This window comes from Ictidomys tridecemlineatus, chromosome 6 (genome assembly GCF_052094955.1).
Source record: "Ictidomys tridecemlineatus isolate mIctTri1 chromosome 6, mIctTri1.hap1, whole genome shotgun sequence".
In the NCBI taxonomy this organism is placed as follows: Eukaryota; Metazoa; Chordata; class Mammalia; order Rodentia; family Sciuridae; genus Ictidomys; species Ictidomys tridecemlineatus.
In genome coordinates this window covers 10,788,146-10,807,841 of record NC_135482.1, presented here as the reverse complement: position 1 = coordinate 10,807,841, position 19,696 = coordinate 10,788,146, and the positions used below count along the sequence as shown (strand labels likewise).

Here is a 19,696-nt window from a genome sequence, read left to right as displayed (position 1 = left end):
ACAGCGTGGTCGGACCCTGGCTGTGGACATGCTGAGAACAACAGGGTAAAATAAGACCCCCTTCAGCAGGCACAGAACCCATGTGCGGTAACCAAGGCCTTGCCAGGTGCCTCTCTGTGTCTTCACAGCCGGCCTTGTCCCCTGTGACCACTGTGGTTCAGAGGGGCGAGCACATGTCCAGGGCGCACACTGCAGGGGTCAGCAGCGACGGCCACCTCATAACTCTCCTGAAGACCACTGCCCAGTGCGGCCCTGCTGAGGCCCAGGCATGAGGTCACTCCTGGGACCTCAGGGTTCTCCCCTAAACCTTCTGCGGGTCACAGCTGGTGGGCTGGGGCTGGCCCCTGACCGAGGCCTGCCAGGGTCTGTGGCTCTCAGCCCTGCCAGTCAGAGGTCCTCTCAGATGGGAGCTGCACGGCCAGCCAGTTAGGGCTCGAGGATGACCATGAGCTGCTGCTTCTGGGTGACCCCGGTGTGGCCTCCAGGGTCTGTTCACTGCACTGCAGATCCCAATGATCACAGCCAGCACCGCACAGGCTGCGCGTCTGAGGACCACAGTGACCGCCAGCCGGCAGACGCTGAGGCTCCCTAGCAGTGGGTCCGCCTGGCAGTGGCCAAAAGACCAGGCAGAAGTGGCACGGGGACCCCAGGGGTCCCGTCTGTCCTTCCAGTCACTGAAAAAGGAGGGTCTGGGAGCCGCTCAGACCCTGGCAGCTCCAGCCCCTGCCTCTGACTGTCCCGGTGCCGGAGGGGAGGCCAGGGGGAAAGAAGGAGGCTGCGAGGGCTGCCCAAGGCTGGGTGGGGCCACCTGTCCCACAGCCCTGGGATCCGACTGACACCCTCAGCGCCAGAGCTCGGGACCCGTCAAGCAGTTTTCTGTCCCCTCCTGCCTGTGTCCCCTGAGAGCTGCAGGCACCCCGAGGGGTGGGCTGCCCGAGCCGATCATCTCCCAGTCCCCGCGCTTCTCCCACCCCAGCCCGTTGTCTGGGGACAGCCTGAGTGTGTAAGTCTCATCATCGCGTCAGGAGGCTGTCACCAGCCTGCAGGCCCCCGTTAGTGGGCTGCACCTGGAAACCCGCGTCTGTGGAGCTGACCATTTAACCTAATGGAGGCCAAGGCCACGGCCACCACCTGCTCAGGCTGCAGCAGAGTGGATGCTGTGGCGACCGGGGTGGGCTGCTCTGCGGGGGGCTGTAGTCCCTGGGACGGACGGCGAGGCCTGTCCCCCTCCTGGTTTCCCTCTTCCTATTCCAGAACACCGTGGGTCCCCAAATCTGAACGCCATGGAGTCAACCTCAAGCCTTCGTATTCTGAATCTTCTCCCTACAGGTCCTCCGCCAGCTCTGGGGTGCTCAGGGGACGGCAGGTCACCACCTAAGCCTTCAAAGCGTTCCCTTCTGCCACCGCCACCCCTCGTCCAGGCTCTGAGGGCCCCGGGGCTGCAGGGGAGAGCCACGCCCATCAGGGCCCGCAGGTCCACCTAAGACCTGCTTGTCCACACTGACCATGCCAGACCCTGAGAACCAACCGGGCGGGGCAAGTCACCAGCTGTCACCAACATGGCAGGCGCCCCTTGGCTGGGCTCCTGGCCTTTGGAGTGGTGGTCATTTTAAGTGTCATCATCTAAGCTCAGGGAAAGGTCCTGGCAGAGGGTCCACCATCTTTGGTCTCTGGTCCCCTGCACAGAGAGCCCTCCAGCCCCACGGGCGGTGTGAGCCCGGCCCCGTGCTCTCCAGGGCGGAGAGTCCAGTCGAGGTGGCCTCTGAGTCTGCCAGTCTCTAGGAGGCCACCAGCTCCCTCTGGCAACTCCTGCAAGGAAAGAACAAGAACCCTGTGCCTCCGCCAAGCCGAGTGCCTGGGTCTGGCCGCCTCCCCCTCCCCCTCCCCTCCCCCTCCCTCCCAGGCTGGGCGGGGGCAACCTCCCCAAGCCTGCAGCACCCCACACCCAGCCTCCTGGCAAGGGCACCCTCCTGGGCCAGCGCCAGGCCAGGACTCGGTATAAGGCTGGACTCAGTTGGCAGGACCTGCCCAGAGCCCTCTGCAGGACAGCAGGCCCCAGGCTGCTCCAGACCCCTGGGAGCCACCCACCATGGCTCTTCTCCAGGCCCCATACTGACCAGTCCCTTCTCCGGCTCCCCAGTGTCCTGTGAGCTCAGCCAGGGGCCAGGCTGGGGGTGGGGAGAGTGTCTTCCAGAGGCCCAGGGCGCAGGGAACTAAAAATACAATTGCATGGCAAGGCCCCCCCGCAGTCCCAGGGGTTTACTGGAGGAGCGCTGGCAGGACAAGGGACAAAGGCTCCTAGGGCCCAGGGAACAGGTGTGGCCTGGGACACAGTCTTCCCCTCCCAGGCCCTCCCAGCCTGGGGGCTCTGTGCACCCCTCCTTCCAGGTCCCTGTGGGGGGAACAGCGCCCCCTGCAGGAATCCTGCTTCCCTCCCTGACCTTCTCTGCTCTCTGGCCTCAACACTCGCCCAACTTCTCACCTCTGTGCCATTTCTACCCTGCCAGCCCCTTGGGGGCAGGGTGTAAAAGCCACAAACACCCACCGGGGATTCACGGCATGCCAGGGCCCTGAGCCTCCCCACGGGGGACATTGTAATTCCCACTTACACATTAGGAAACTGAGACACAGAGAGGTTAAGAACCTTGTTCAAAATCCCACAGGCAGGAAATGTCAAGGCGAAGAGGAACCCAGGCAGCCTGCAAGTCTGGAAGGGGTCTAATTTTCAGACCTTTTGCCTCTTGTCCCCTTGAGACTACCTATCAAAAGAGCGGCCAATCAGCTCTTTGAAAGCTTATTTTATTGTACTGAGTCCCCCAAGGTCTTGGCTTCCGGGCTGGGTGGGGGGAGGGCAAACACTGACCTTGGAGGCCTTTCCCGGGTAGCCGACAACTGGGGGCCCTGCTGCCACCTAGTGGCCACAAGGAGGAACGCCCACCTGGGCCGCTGGGTCCACCACCGTGCGCTCTCGAGGGTCTCCAGGCTCACGGCGCCTGGAGACGAGGGCTGCCTGCCCAGGTGTTAAAATGATAAGGGCAAACCCTGGGCTTGGCTCCCGAGGGCCGCAGGTCAAGCGGAGGAGACATTCCCGTGGGGACGTGTGAGCCAAGGGCCAGGGAGGGCGAGAGGGCAGCCCCAGGCCAGGTGGAGAGGGCAGGCGCAGGCGACTGCGGCTGCGTGTGCAGGTGGGGGGGCCCGCCCGCAGGTGCCCTGGGGGCGCCCGGGGGAAGGGACTGGGCAGAGGAGAGCCACCAGGAAGGACCTTGTGTGCCAGTAGGCACTTGGGGGCTCCGACTGGGCACTTCGGTCCCACCGTGCCTGGGCTCACCTGGCAGGTGTCTCTTTATGGGGTCAGTGTCGGGGAAGCAAGGTGAATACACCTGCCCCTGAGCCCTAGGAGGGACGGATGTGCAGGCAGGGCCCCTCCCCAGAGGGTGGCTGGGGGTGGGGTTGGCAGTTAGAAGAGGAGGCCCTGGTCCCCCAGGCTCTGTGCGTGTGGGGTGGGGGAGGGTGGGGCGGGGGTGGGACTGAGGTGGGACCCAGGGCCTTGCTCCCACTAGGGCTAGTGCTCTGCCACGGAGCTGCAGCCCCAGTCCCAAGCTCTCTATTTCTGTGGTTCAGGAAGAGTATCCTAACTTTCCAAATCTGTAAAGTGAGAAGTTTTAAAATAATGACCCATCTCAAATGCCTAGTGAGGATTAAAACAGAGGGTGCGGGTACAGCACTCAGTGAGGGTCCGGGTATGCAATAAGTGCTCCATAATTGCACATGTGGAAGGTACAGAGAAATCGTGAAGGAGGAAATAATTAATAATTAGTTCTACCGAGCAACACCTAAGGGAAACGGTGACCCGAGCAGGGTTTTGAGGAATCAATAGGAGTTTTTTATGAGCAAACTGAGGAAAGGTTATGATAGAGGGGAAATTCTGAGATCTCCTAAATTTAGTTACCAGGGCCAGAGGATGAAGGGGGCGCAATAAGGGAAGGTAATCCGTTAATGGTCACGGGCAAACCAGAAATACACTGCCTCACATTTGCTAATGTACGTTGAAACCCTTCAGCCCCATGTGGCTGACCACTAGGACCACCGGCCCTGTTCATAGGTCAACATTCCTCACCCTTCGCCCCAACAGATCCGGAAGCAACAGTTGCTTCCCTTTAGGGAAGATCCTCCCATCCCAAAGCTCCCCCTCCCTTTGCATGATCCCATCTGGGGTCAGGGGAAGTTGGGTGTAAACCATTATGCTTTCCTTTCCCAGATTTGCCTTCTAACAGTACTCTTAGCCCTTGACATGTAGCAGATGTAGTTCCCACACCCTCCAGCCCTGCAGCCAGGAGCCGAGGGAGCTCCGCGGGTGCCCGGAACGGCCCAACACACCCTTTTACTCACAGATCTCTTAGTATCAAGAATTTTGGCTTAACAGACTTTTTTAATGTTTACTTTTTAGTTTTAGGTGGACACAGTATCTTTATTTTGTTTTTTATGTGATGCTGAGAATCGAACCCAGTGCCTCATGCATGCCAGGCGAGCGCGCTACCACCTGAGCCACATCCTCAGCCCTAACAGACATTTTAAACACAAGGATCAAAGCATTCAGACCGAGAAGTTGGTATGTCAGGACTGGGTTTAGTTGTGGGTGACAGAAAACCCAGATTAGTGCTTAATTAGCTTGACTGAGGCCTTGGGCTCCATCAAATACTGCAAAAACAAACTAGCAAGCAAAAGTCCCAAGGCGTGTTTTCAATAAGAGGGTGTTACCATCCCTGTCTCATGGAAGTCCAGTGATAGGTGGCCCAGTCTGGTAAGGAGCACCCCGGTGTCAGAGGGTACACATGGCTACCACCTCCTGATCCAGTGTGACCCCAGCCATCGTGTCCTCACTCAGCAGAAAAGAGAAAGGGGTGAAGAATGTTGTCTCCCTATCTTTTTTTTGGGGGGGGGATAGTAGGTTCCAGGGATTGAACTCAGGGCACTCGACCACTGAGCCACACCCCAGCCCTATTTTGTATTTTATTTGGAGCCAGGGTCTCACTGAGTTGCTTAGCACCTCGCTGTTGCGGAGGCCGGCTTTGAACTCACAATCCTTCTGTCTTAGCCTCCTAGGCTGCTGAGATTACAGGCGTGTGCCACCATGCCCAGCTGTGACCCCTATCTTTAAGGACACTTTTCCAGAAGTAGTCCCTCCTCTTGCTGCACATCTTAGGGCCACAGCTTGCTGTGAAGGAGGTTGGGATATGGAGTCCTTATTTCTGTGTGGTCATATCCCCGGATAAAAATTCTATTCCTTAGGAAGAAGAGAAGAAGGCAAATTCAATGACAATGAGCAATTTCTACCCCAGGAGCCTCAGCTAGCCCCTACATGTAGGAATTCAGAAACGTTTGTGCTTCCTGGTATAGACAGGTATTTCTGACGTGGTAAAAATGCAGCCATAGAATTAGACAGAGGCCTAGCTCCAGCCCCTGGGAGCAACTGCCTGAAGGCATCTCCCAGGGGAGAACCTGGGGGTGTGAGCCGGGAGGGCACCAGCTGGGAATGAGGAACAGAGAAGTCGGTCCCAGGGCAGGAGACATTTCCCCCAAAGTCTGTTATAAAAATGTTCCTCCTGCAGCTAAGGGGGCTGGGGTTGGGGCTCACAGGGAACATCGCACCTGGCCACCTAGATACCCGCTTTGGCCTTTACTAAGCTAGTTTTATCACATCGTCCTCCTTATTTCTGTGACATTTCAAAGTACGATCTTGCACCATCTAAGGACATTTGGGGCGACACTGTGGGCAGTGATAGGCTGCCTAGACAGGGTGGATTCTAACGGGGCAGGGCCGAGAACTGTCTGTCCTTAAGCCCTTTTCTGTACCTCCGCTACGTCTGCATGTGCTTAGAGACCCAAATTCTTAGCATCGCTTTACAGCTGAGTCTCCAGTCGCTGCTCTGCGCAGGCTCTGCCACCAGCCCAGGGCGCAGGCGACCCCACCCAGGTTTGATCCCACCCAGGTTTGTGTGCGTCACTCACAAAAACAAGCCAACGAACAGCAGTTCTCAGAAGGTGCCTGGTTGTCCCGTGGCGGAGGGCTGCAAAGCCAGGTATGAAAGTTGTACATCTTTTTTCTTTGGATGTAAAACTTGCATCCAACGGACTCACACACGATGCACACACCTGACGTCTACACTCGCAGGATCTTCCTCACTGCCTACGCCGGGGCAGCCCAGGCAGTCCCAGGAGAGCGAACACTGTCACCAGCCACAGAAGTTCCCGCGAGCCGCGTCCGGGTCAGTCCGGCCCCGCCCACCTCCCCGCCTCGAGGCCGTCGCTGTCCTGATTGGCTGGGGAGACAGGTGCGCAGCGCCAGTGGTGGGGACCGCGGCCGGGGTGGACAGGGGTCAGGCTGGGGGGCGGCAGGGCAGAGGGACACTCAGGGGTCTCAGGACTCCCCTGGAGCGGGTTGGATCCTTTCCTAAGGGAGATGCCAGGAGGTGGTGAGCCAGGCCGGGCTGGGTGGGGACGATCGGTTTTTGGGTCGCCTGGAAGATGCCCTGGGGCACCTGTCGGACAGGTGCACAAGTCCACGGGCAACTCCCTATCTCCGGACCCTGCAGGGGGAGGTGTGAGCTGTCCTTGGCAGGTGGCTTCAGGGCCGGTCACCAGCGCTGGCAAGGCTCCCCGTAGGAAAGGGGGCGTCCCTCCGCACGTCCTGGGCCCTGAGCTGCTGGAGGGTCGCGGAGAGGACGCGGGAGAGGAGGCCCTTCCCAGGGCGCAGGCGGCAGCTGGACAGTGTCCCCGCGGCGCTCCTCCTCCCTCCCAGCAGCCCAGAGCCCGGGCCCTCCCCTGTCCCCTGCGCTGTGCATTTTGGCCCTTTCCCAGGTCCTCCCCCTGCCTTTACCAAGACGCCAACGGGGCGGGGGGGGGGGGTCGCAGCTGCTGGAGCTCCTCGGGGAGGCCCGCCCAGGCCCGCCCCAGGGAGGGCAGTGGCGGCCTCGGCAGGAGTTTCCCGGTCTCTAGACTCAGCCCCCGCGCAGTAGAGTCATTTCTTTCTTAAAAACCCACGTGGTCCGCGGGGACATTCCTGCTCTTGCCATCAGCATGACTTGGACTTAGGTCTCGGCCGTCGGGTGTGTTCCCCCTCCTGCCCGGGTCGCCTCACACCACAGCCTGAGTTTACCTGGCAGCTTGGAGAAGCCTGGGTTCCTGCGTCCCCCACTAGTGCATTAGCTGCAGGGGGGATCAGTGCCCAGGAGGTGGCGCAGGAGGGGGCAGAGAATGTCAGGGAAACAGGAGGACTGGGGGACGCCAGCATTTAGGAACTGGGGAGAGGAGGTGGAGAAGGAAACTACCCAGGTCACTGGGAGTCCTGGGAGATCTATAAGGAGGAAAGCCACAGGGTCAGGTCTGCATAGGAGGAGAGAGGGGGCGGGCCGTGGTGGAGGTGATAGCTGAAGGCTTCTCCTGCTCCAGGTTTGCAAGAGATGGGGGAAAAGTGGCCTCACTGGTGTGTTAACTGCAACTCCAGCTGCTGTAACAAACACCCCCCATCTCAGTGGCTCCATAGTTCTCAGTGCAGGAAGAGAGCTCTGCTCACACAGTGACTCGGGGACCTGGGCTTGGTCTCCAAGGACCCCAAAGACTCCGGCACCTTCTGTATCCCCAGAGATAGAAACAGGAGACAGAAATGAGGGGATCATGGAAGACGTTCTAGGAGCTGCTCATCATTTCAGCCCTTTCCATGAGCCCGGCCCTGCCAGTATGGAGGGAGGAGCAAGAGTGAGGCCTTTCTGCCCCAGGGACAGGGATGTGAGCACAGAGCCCCGTCTGCCACAGCTGTCCCCTGAGACAGGAAAACATTGGATTCTCCAAGCGCATGTTGTATGGCCGCTGGGGAACTGTGGGAGACGGGGAGAGAAAGGGGCTGGGAGAGGGCTGAGTCTCCAGAGCCTCACCGGAGAGTCGCCCGGAGCTGCTAAGGGCAGTAGGGAATCCCATGGCCCGTGGCATGACCAGGAAGCCCCGAGGAGGCAGCCTGGCCCCCCCAGAAGTCCTGTGAAGTGGACTGTCCTGGGGGAGTGGGGAGGGGGGCTTGCAGCGGATGGGAATGACTTTGAACTTGAAGAATTTGAACTTGAAGAATTTGGGTGGCAAAAGCCAGTAGGGGGCGTCACTCAGACCCAACGGAAGGCCCTTTACTCCCGCTGTGCCCTGGAATGGGACTCTGTGACACGCCTGCCTGGCCTGTGGTCTCTCCTGCCCCCGCACATCTGTGCAAAGTGCGCCCTTGAGGGTCTTCCCTGCGGGTCCCTCCAGCAAGCTCCACGGGAGCCCAGCACCCCAGACACCCCCTCCGCCCCGCCCTCTCTTTCCTGCAGAAACTGAACGTCCTGCTCAGCACGGTGGCTGCTGAGCGCCCTTGCAGTACCAGGCGCCACCGCATTCGGTACTAAACGCCCTCCCCAAGAGCCCAGCTCAGCAGAGGGCGGCAGGGACATCCCTGGAGCTCCGCCAGCCAGGCACCAGGGAGGTGTCAGGGGCAGGGCTTTCTTCTGCAGCTGAGGTCTACACTGCCTGGCGGAGAAGAGTGTGTGTGTGTGTGTGTGTGTGTGTGTGTGTGTGTGTGTGTGTGCGCGAGAGTGTGTGTCTGGGTGTCCTTATGCAAGCATGTAGCTGAGATCCTGCATGTGTCTCTGAGTGTGTGACACCCAACTCTTCCAGGGTATGGAGAAGGAGCCCAGCTGTTGAAGAGAGGGGAATGGTCAAACCGGCAAGAGGAAGAGCAAAGGAGCATCGGAGTGGAAACTTCACCTGGGTATATAGAGCAGGTATGGCTGGATCATAAGGAGCAGGCCCCTGAGGGATGGGAGGTGAGGCTGGACAGGAAGGCAACCGTAGCTGTAGAAAGCTGTGGCTTTGTGGTCAAATCCCAACCATGGTCCCAGGCCTCACTCTCTCCAGAAGCCCTCCCCTGAGCCCTCTGCTGTTTTCCTGCCTCCCTGGCACCCTCTCCCTTTCTTTCCTACTGGAATTCACTGCATTTGGCTGATCCTGACTCTCAACTGCAGTGACTGGCTCAAAGGTGGGCATAGGGAGAGTTGAGGGGAAGTAGGGAATCTGTTTGTAAATTTAAGTAATTTAATGTTTAAACTTCATTTTAAAGGAGAATTTAAAATGTAATTTAAATTTGTTTGATAAAGATCCAGAGAGATCAAGGAGAAACCATGGAGCTATCAGGGAGGAAAGAGTCCCACCAGAAGGAAGTGCAAAGGCCCTGAGGTAGGAGTGTGTCTTGCCTGTTCAAAGTTCAGCAACAGTTACAGGAACCCAAACGTGCCCATTTGTGCACAGGGAACTTGAGTTAGACTTGTGTCTTGTTTTCAAAAGATTCCTATTAATCTCGATTCCCTGATTACCCACCGAGAAGCAAGCTCCCTCTCTCCTCCCATCCTGCTCTCCTCCTGATGTCTGTACCTCCTACTAGGTGTGCGGTCAGTGCTCTCTGTGGCCTGGATGGCTTTGTTTTAACTCCTGTGTCATTCAGAGACATCATCACACTCCCACTTGCCAAGCAGCAGCCCGGTCGTGGATCTTATCTCTCCCTACATCAGGAAAGTCCCAGGGGCTGAGGAACTTTTCCCAGGGCTGAGCTCTCCCCTGCCCTGCGTTCGGCAGTCAGTGGCCGAAGACCCTGGGCACAGACTCGGAAGGAAGCTGACCCTTTGGAACCCAGCTGCCATCCAAGCAGCCTCCCCAGGACAGCCAGGCCTCGAAGGAGCCAGGCTCCGCCTCACACTAGGCCACTCCACGTCGTTCCACAGAACCCTGGAAGGCAGGGGCTGCTGGTCATTTGGGGGGACTCTGTCCCCCTGCCGTAGCCTCCCAGGAGGCCGGCGCGGCTTCCGGTTTCCCCTCCGAGTCCTGCAGAGCCCTGGCCCTTGCGAGTCCTTCCCGTCCGCCCCTTGCTCTTACCTGGCAGATGGTCTGCTCTGCACCAGGGCCACCCCTCAGCTGAGACCCAGCCCCCCACAGCCCCTCTGCAGAGCCAGTGCCACCCTAGACAAGATGCCACAGCAAGGGGGTCTGAGCCCCCTGAGTGGGCCCAGCCAGGGCGACACCCGCCTGCCTGGCTCTGCACCCTGCGGGTCCCGGCTGCTGTCCCCCCCCCTGCCCAGGTTCTGCCTGCAGAAGGGCACCAGGTGGGGGGTGCAAGCACAGCCACCCAGTGCCAGCTCAGCCAGGAGCTTCCCAGGGCAGAGGTGAAGGTCAAGCCTGGCCTCTGTACCCCTGAGAGACCCCAGTCAAAAACACTCTCAGATGGCAGGGGCACTCTCTAGGTGCCCTCACCGACGGACACAGGTTGGTGGCTCAGAAGCCTGTGCTGCCACAGCCGGGAGGCCAGAGGTGCAGGTCAGGGTGCCGCAGGTGCCTGGTGTCGGGTGGCGCTCGCGGGGTGCACGATCTGCAGAGAGAAATTAGCGGTAAAACGTTCCATTCCCAAGAGAGGAGGGGCCAGACTCCAAGAGGGCCGTCCCCCAAGTCCTGGAGAAGGGGTTCTCATGGGCTTGTAAGTGTTGGGGGAACTGCGGGGAGTGGGGTGCTCTGCAGACCCTGGGAGCCTCTGCAGGACACAGGACGGACCCTCCAGGTCGGTTTTGAGCTCTCCACGCGCCGGGCTCTCAGGAGCCTGCTGTCCCGTCCAACACTAGGACACGCGACAAGCTGTCCCAGAAGAGAATTTGCTTCCGACCATCGCCGTCCCTGGAGGCTGGGAGGGAGACTGCCAGGTCTTCCCCGCCCTGTGCCCTCCCCCTCACTTTCCCGACTGTGTGTCTTTGTGTCTCTTTGAAGGACACTGTCATCGGATCTATGGCCCCTCCCACATCCAGGATGATCTCATCTTCACATCCTGATTTAATGACATCAGCCAAAAGCTCTGTTTCCAAATAAGTTCCATTCACAGGTCCCCAGGGGGCAAGCTTCAGCATGACTTTTTGGGGTCACCAGTCAACCCAACATAGACGGAAAAATGCAGGCTCCAAGTAGAAGGGACCTCACCGTGCGTTGCCACAGCCAAGGGACGGCCCTGCCCTGGGGATCCCAGGCACACCTCTGTCTCTGGACCGGCGCTGCCCGGGTTCTGGGACCATCTGGAGAAGTGCTCAGTGAAAAACCATCTGGGCCGCGTCTGGGCCTCAGGGTGGGGCTGCGCCTGGGCGGAGGTTCCCTTCCTGGCTGCTGGCCGAGGCCACACGCTGGTGAACACGTCATACCCTGGCCAGTGTCCCTGCGGGGGCCAGAGACAGCCCTGGACACTGTGGCGCTGGGAGAGGACCGTGGAACTCCTGCCGTCGGGTCAGAGAACACTGTAGGGTTGACCCTGGAATCCAGCTCCCAACCCTCCAGCCCGGAGCCCAGGGAGGGTCCAGCCAGGGAACCCACAAGGCGGCCACTCTGCCCGTGTTTGGTTTTTTCTTTCCTCCCCCACCCCCCACCTTGACATTTGGCCTTGGGCACATCACCGTCTTCCTAGCCTCAGTTCTCACTGCAGACCAGGGACACAGCAGGGTGACCTCACAGCCATCAAAAGACACCCCCTCTCCACCCCCAACCCATCAAGCAGCTGAGGCAGAGCGTGAGGTGGGTCAGCAGAGACCAGCTAAGACATCATGTGGTCGCAAGGACAGGGTGCTCCCGGGCACAGCCCTCCTCTGTCCTGTGTCAGCTCTGTGATGTCCTGCGCCTGCCTGTTCCTTCTCTCTGGCCAGCTGGCCTCTCCTGGCCCCACCACCCCTCTGTCACCAGATTCCACAGCTTATCCTCCTGCCTCAAAAGTCCCTTCCCCAAAGGGCGCTCTGCCCACCTGCTGTGCCCACAGAAACCTGGCCAGAGTGGACGCTGGGCCTGCGTGACCTCCATGCCAGTGGACGTGAACCCCGGGTGCTCCGGGCTGTGCACCTGGGCTCCGCTGGCCCAGCAGCCCCTCTGTGCTGGGCGCCGAGTGCAGAGAGAAGGGACGGGGAAGACGCGGCCCTCTCCTGGCTGAGGGGCGGCTCTGGGGTTCAGCAGGAGCCCCACGTCCCATGCTCAGTCTTGCAGGTGGGCTCCTCCTCTGTCTCCTGATGGGAATGTGACCACGGGTCCCTGACCACCCAGCTAGAGCCCACCTCCTGTCCCTGCAGGAGGCAGGGCTGGTGGGCTGGTCCCTGGCAGGGGCTCCAGGGCCTGTGGACTCTGTCCTGGCCCCCCCAGCGGCTCCCTGGAGGAGATGACATCACCCAGCAGGGCAGAGGTCCTGATGCCAGGGAGGGAGCTGCAGAGGGACCGTTCTCAGTGAGGGACGGGGAGCAATGCCACAGGGTCGCTTCCAGAGCCCCCTGGAGAGGTGGTGACATCAGAAACGGACCCTGTGGCTGGAGCAGAGAGGGCTGCTCAGTAAGGACACCCAGGTGCCCACCTGGGGGGTGACCTGCTGGGGACGTGTCCTTTTGCACAGTGCTCTTCCTGTGGTCCCTGGGCCAGACTGTTCCACTCCTGACCTCGGGAGGACGTCCCTCAAGGGCCTGGTCCAAGGGCACCCCCTTTTATGAAGGCCCCATTTCCTCCTGGAGGAGAGGACCTTGGAGAGGGAATGGAGCCCCAGCTGGGGACCCATGGACCCCTCCCCCGGGACCTGCCCAGGAGTCTCCTGACTGCATCTGCCGGGGACGCCCTTCTCTCTCCTACAATCCAGGGCTGGGAGGACATGAACTGAACAGGATGGAGACTGGGTCTCTGCTGTCCATGAAGCCCACCTGCAGGGGGACACATAACAAGGGTGGGAGGGGACCTACGATGGGCGTGGACCCTGCTCCTGGAGCTGCCTGATACTCTGTAGATTCTCCCTGGATTCTGTGACCACGTGCACAGAGACGTTCCCCTAAGCAGGCTGTGGCCACGGGCACACGGTTTTCATGAAACAATACCCATGTCCTCGTTATTACGACACACACTGGTATTTTTCATTCTGTGCCACTTCCTCCTGTGACAACTGAGACCCACTACGCTGACTTCACGATGCACTAAAGCAATGTGACTTGGGCAGTATAAGAACAACCAAGCTAGCTGGGCACAGAGACCACACCTGTAATCCCAGCAACTCGGGAGGCTGAGGCAGGAGGATAGGAGTTCAAAGCCAGCCTCAGCAATTTGCTGAGGCCCTAAGCAAGTAACTGAACCCTGTCTCAAAACGAAATATAATAAGGGATGGGGTGTGGCTCAGTGGTTAAGCACTGCAGGGTTCAATCCTGGTGCTAAAACCAACAATCAAAAGGAAGAACAAATAATTTAAAAACCCAAGCTAGATCCACAGCCTTCAATTTATGGTCACTTTTGCTTACACCGGACCAAGATGAGCTTGTTACTTGTAACCTGCAAACTGAATGTGCCTCTTGCTCGTCCTTCACCTGCATTCCAGCCCCTGCCCTCGTCCACCCCACGCCTGGCCAGGCTCACAGGCCACAAGGAGTGTTCTGCAAAAAGCATTTTCCCCTTCGTCTGTAGAAAATCGACGTGGGCTTCTGGGACCTGCTGTGGGGGAGGGGAACTGTGTCACACCTGGGCTCCAATCGCAGCCATCTTGGTCTCAGACACCGTGACCTTGGTGAGTTCCCTGAGCCCAGGAGTCTCACCTCTGCAGCTGTAGAATGGAGAAAGCTCCCGACTCATGGGAGGAGCCTAGCCCCAGGAGATGAGGTGGGAAATGTCCCCAGCACAGGGCTCCACAAGGAACACTGTGCACGTGACAGCTCCCAGCCCTCCAAACACAGGAGGAAGAGCACCCTTTGTCACTTGAGGTGGGAGCAGTGTCAAGAGTCTCCAGCTGTGCGGGGTGACGCACACTTGTAATCCTGGGAGGCTGAGGCAGGAGGACCATGACTTCAGAGTCAGCCTCAGCAACTTAGCACGGTGCTAAGCAACTCAGAGAGACCTGACTCCAAATAAAATACAAAAGAGGGCTGGGGACGTGGTCAGGGGTTGAGTGCCCTGAGTTCAACCCCTAGTACCAAAAAATAAAAATAAAATAGTCTCTCCAGCCTCCAGTGACAGTGAAGCCCTGTGCCTGTGTCCCCACACAGGGAGGACTGGTGTGCCACGGTCAAGGTCACACTCTTGATCTTTACAGAAGGCAGATCATGGGCTGGACTTGCAGTAGGACGAGGCCAGCCGTCTGGCCAGCCAGGCCTGGGACGCGGAGCCCTGGGCCTTCTCAGGGCTGCTCTCCCCTAGTAACCGCTGCTCCCTGCTCCACCCGGCGGGGCTCCCGGATCTGGAACAGCTTCCAAGCAGAGCTGGGGGCAGGGGTGCAACTCTGACTACATTCGGAAAATTCTGCCTCCTGGAAGCCTCAGTTCAAACGCCCCCTGAACACTCCCCCAGGACAAGGGCTCCTGGCGTTGGGGACCGCAGGGGGCCTTCTTCCAGACCCACCCAGTCCCTCCCCTTTGCCCCAGGTTAGGGGGAGGCTGTTGGCCACAAAGCGGGTTCCAGCACTGTCACTTTATGACCTGGGGACCAGAATAGTCTCCCTTCTAAGGTCTGACAGGACACCCCATTGGCCAGGGGATATTCATCACGGGGGCAAAGCAATTCTTGCTGTAATATTGTCCCATCAGACCAAATGCCTGGGTCACTGGCAGAATAGACAGCTGTACCCAGAAAATAAAAGGGCAGAAACTAAAGCCCACCTGTGCTTCATGGGCAGCCTCCTCCTAGGGATCCTCAGGGAAGCCTAAGAAACCGGAGGAAAGGCCCCGCCACGGCGTATCCATGAGCTAGTGGAGGAAAAGGCCCCAAAGGAGCCTCAGGACCACCGACAGCAGGAACCTGCTTAACGCTGAGGGCATTGTATAATGAGAAAGAGACAGACAGTCAGACTCAATGCCTGTCCTCCAACCCCAGGAATGCAACGTGGGAGGAAAAAAGATTAAGGCACAGTGTTTTGTTTTGTTTTGTTTGTATATGCTGGTTTGTCCAACCCTCTCCTGGGATGAAATTTGTGTGTCAATTAAATGCACAAATAACATTCATAAAGTCTGTGTCACAATATGAATATAAGAAAGAGTCACAAACTAGAAAAAAAATAAAAGAAAAGGATATGTATGGAAATACATTTTAGTATGGAAAATTGAAAGGTAAAAGAAATGTTTCTGGATGAGAAAGTATTTTGGCTGGTTAAGTGATATTCTTGTTCTAAAGTCCAAGATGAAAGGGGATGAAACTTACATGTAAAGTTGTGAATGTCTAAGTCACAGAAGGTTTGTGGAAGGTAAAGCTCAAAAAGTTTGTGTTTGTGATTAAATTGGCTATAAGTGACACAGTCAGAGTTATTTGAATTTGAATGTACTGATATAAAAAAATCTGAAACACAGATCTACTCTTATTATCAACATAATTTTCTTGTATTTGTGAGGTTTTATTATTTGTGGAAACTCAGTCTTAAAGGAATTAGGGTAGTACCTGTTATAAAGCCTTAAATGATTACTTTGTAACTGGTCAAGGAAACAATAGTTATTTAAGTTATAGCAATATTGTTGACACTCAAAACATATGTGACTAGGTGTATGTAGGCATCTGAGAACGATACTTGTCTAAGCCCTGTCTACTTGTTATGTAAAAGTTTATAAAATGAAAGCTTATGTAAGTTTGCCAGCAAGATAAGCAATAAGTGCTCCCTTCTATACATTATGCTCTCTTTTTGGACATAGAAGGGCCACACTGTGATTCGAAGACCTGTCTTATATCTGTTTGCTTTAACTAAGCCAACTTCTGGTCATTAACACTGTTTCCTAAATGTGGTAGAGATTTAAGGCTACCCTTGGATTTTTGTTAACCCGTGCAAACCTGTGATTATTGTTAGTGTACACTCGGGATTGTGAATTGGACTTTAAAAGTTAAACTTCATTAAATGTAAAGCTTAGGAGAGCAGTTTGCCAAGTTAGTGTTCTCCAAACTAAAATTAGATGTAGCAAGTGTCTCGGGTTTATATAAAAATGACTATTTTGATTGGTATTTATTCATGTCATTTCATGTTTTATAGCTGGATAAAGTAAACTGCTGTCAACTTTGTGTTACTCTTCAAACTGAAATTGAAATTTAAATGCACTTTTTGAAGATAATAAGGAGAGGCTGTTCTGTTTAAAGGTGACACTGTAAAACATGGAAGCATTTTGGCACTTTGTTCACAAAAGGAGTTACAAGCTCTCTTAGTTTCGTGTTTCAGGTGTAATGTTGTATTGTGTTATTTGTGAAGAGCCCACCTTACCTGAGATAAGGCTCTGCTTCCCACCTTACATCATTTTTAAAATGGCTCCAAAAAAGTCTAGACTTCAGCCCATTTAAAGTTGTATTCAGAAGATTGATTTTTGATGTAAAGATTGCTGTGCTCTCAGACTGGGGATATAATATGTAACTAAGTAAAGGTTCAAGATTATAAAAGCCATTTTCTTGGTTCATAGTTATTACACAAACTGAATATGTTTTTGCTCTGTTAATTCATTTTGTATTTTCCTTGTAAACATCGTAACTGTTGCCTGTTTGTGTTTTGCAGAGGTACTGCTTATTGAAAACAAACAAACAAACAAACAACCATGGTTAATTTGAGATAATAGGTCATCACCTACAGGACAGACAGTATGTAATGCTGACTTCCAGTACTAATACTGACCTCAATTAAATGAAAGGGGTATCTGTAGAATTCTAGATGTTGAAGTCATAATCCGTTATTCCCTCTTTAAGCCTGGTGAAACTTTCTTGCTGGCTATTTACAATCAAAAAGTTGGAGACCAAAGTCAAGGAAGTATAAGGGCCAAGGAAAGAGCAGCCACCATTTTGACCCTTACCCTCTAAAGGTCAGCCAGGACCCAGAGAATGACAGGACCCCTCCCTGGGCCCTGCAACTGTAGTGAGTTACCTGATCTACTGAGGGAGATCGAGAGCACCCTAGAGAACAGGAAGCCTTTACCTGCATTCCAGCCACTCCCTTGTCCACCCCATGCGTGGCCAGGCTCAAGGGCCACAAGGAGTGTTCTGTCAAACTCAAATTTTTCTTCATAAGTAGAAGAGAGATGTGGGCTTCTGAGATGTGCTGTGGGGAAGGGGAACCGCGTCACACCTGGGCTGCAACCCCAGCCTGCCTGTTCTCAGACACTGTGACCTTGGGTGATCCCTGAGCCCAGAAGTCTCCGCCTTGGTAATGATAGACTGGGCAAAAGCTCCCTGACTCATGGAAGGGGCCTTGGGACCCAAGAGATGAGGTGTGCAATGTCCCCAGCACAGGACTCCACAAGGAACGCTCTACACGTGATGGCTCCCAGCCCTCCAAACCTGGGAGGACAAGCACCATTTGTCACTTGAGGTGGGAGCAGTGTCAAGAGTCTCTCCAGCCTCCCGTGACAGTCACGTCCTGTGCCTGTGCATCCACACACAGGGAAGACTGGTGTGCCATGGTCAAGGTCACACACTTGATCTTTACAGACAGAGGGGAGTAGGTGAGGGCCAGGACTTGCTGTGGGACAAGGGTGTGGACAGCCAGGCCTGGGATTCAGAGCCCTGGGGCTGGCTCACTGCTACTCTCCCCTATTAACTGTTGCTCCCGGGCTCTGCCCCAAAGTCCAACATGAAAGGGGACAAAGCTAATATGTAAGGTTGTGATTGTCTAAGTAAGTTGCAGAAGGTTTGTGGAAGGTAAATCTCAAAAAGTTTGTGTTTGTGTTTAAATTGGCTATAATTAGCACAGTCATTAAAGTTATTTGAATTTGGGCTGGGGATGTGGCTCAAGCGGTAGTGCGCTCGCCTGGCATGCGTGCGGCCCGGGTTCGATCCTCAGCACCACATACCAACAAAGATGTTGTGTCCGCCGAGAACTAAAAAATAAATATTGAAAATTCTCTCCCTCTCTCTTTAAAAAAAAAAGAAAGAAAGAAAGATACTGTGTCCATCTACAACTACAAAATTAAAAAAAAAAAGTTATTTGAATTTTAATGTACAGATAGGAAACAAAGTCTGAAACTCAGATCTGCTCTTATATAAACAAAATTTCTTGTATTTGTTGATTTTATTATTTGTGAAACTAAGTGTTAAAGGAATTAGGGTTTGTTCCTGTTTTAAACTCTTAAATGATTACTTTGTAACTGGTCAAACCATAAATTGTTACTTAAGTTAAAACAATATTGTTAACATCTGAAATATATGTGACTGGCTATATGTAGGCATCTGAGAATGTTACCTCTCTAAGCCTTGTCTACGTGTTATATAAAAGTTTATAAAATGAAAGTTTCTGTATGTTTGCCAGCTAGATGACCAATAAGTGCTCTCTTTTATACATTTATACTTATCTGGCATAGAAGGACCACACTGTCATTTAAAAACCTGTCTTATATTTGTTTGCTTTGAGTAAGCCAATTTCTGGTCATTAACACTGTTTCCTAAATGTGTAAGAGATTTAAGGCTACCCTTTGATTTTTGTTAACACATGCAGGCCTGTGATTATTGTTACTATACACTTTGGATTCTAAATTGGGCTTTAAAAGTTAAACTTAGATAAATGAAAAGTTTAGGAGAGCACTTTGCCAAGTTGGTATTATCTAAACTAAAATGATTTCTGTAGCACAAGTCTTAGAATTGTATAGAAATAACAAATTTGGTTGGTATTTATTCATATCATTTGATATCAGTTTTACAGATGGATAAAGTAGACTGTTGTCAATAAGTTATATGTACAACTTTGTGTAATTCTTCACAATGAAATTGGGATTTAAATGCATTTTGGGATGTTAATAATAAGGATATCCTGATCTATTTAAAGGTAACACTGTAAAAACATGGAAGCATTCTCAAACCTTTTCCACAGAAAGAAAGGTAAAAGCTCCCTTAGCCTCTCTTTGATTCCATTTTTTTCAAGAGCCCCACCTCACCTGAGATAAGTCTCTGCCTCCCACCTTGCTCCATGTTAGAATGGCTCCAAAATAGAATAGACTTCAGATTTAAAGTTGTGTTCAAAAGACTGATTTTTGTTATAAAGAGTACTGTGATCTCAAACAGGGAATATAATATGTAACTAAGTAAAAGTACAGATAATAAAAGTCATTTTTCTTGGTTCACAGTTAATACATAAACTAAATATGCTTTTCTCTTTTAATTTAATTTAATTTTTCCTTGTAAACTTTATAACTATTGCCTGTTAATGTTGCACAGGGGTACTACTCCAAACACACACACACACACCACCACCCCAACAACAACAACCTGGGTTAATTTGAGATAATAAGCCATCACCTACAGGATAGACAGTATGTAATGCTGACTTCCAGTACTAATATTGACCCAAATTAAATGAAAGTGGTATCTGTGAAATTATAGATGTTGAATCTATAATGTGTTATTTCCTCTTTAAGCTTAGTGAAAGTGGCTTGCTGGGTGTTTACAATCAAAAACTTGGAGACCAAAGTCAAGGAAGTAAAGGGGCCAAGGAAAAAGCAGACAACATTTTGGCCCTTAACCTCAACCAGGACCCAGAGAACAACAGGACTCCTCTCTGGGCCTGTGATCTGCTGATCAGGGAGATTGGGAGCACCCTAGAGAACAGGAAGCCAACCAGTGCACATTCTGCAAAGTGGAGGATCATTGGAGATGAAAATGTCTCTGATGCTTCCAAGAGAAGCCACATGTGTTCAGCAGGACC

The 19,696-nt window shown here is 54.1% G+C and overlaps 1 protein-coding gene across 4 annotated transcripts in view; it reads right to left on the bottom strand.

Annotated features, from left to right (window-relative positions):
• The window catches only part of Mb (myoglobin), a 15,375-nt gene extending 8,200 nt beyond the window's left edge, over positions 1-7,175 (bottom strand). The window contains exon 1 of one of the 4 annotated variants that reach the window (XM_078052849.1): positions 7,157-7,175. The gene's annotated coding sequence lies outside the window, so the exon portion shown is untranslated. Of the gene's footprint in view, positions 1-2,117; positions 2,268-2,609; positions 2,629-6,153; positions 6,174-7,156 lie in introns of those variants that run through there. The other 3 variants (XM_078052850.1, XM_078052848.1, XM_078052847.1) reach the window with 3 other exon arrangements.
• Positions 7,176-19,696: the final 12,521 nt, after the last annotated feature.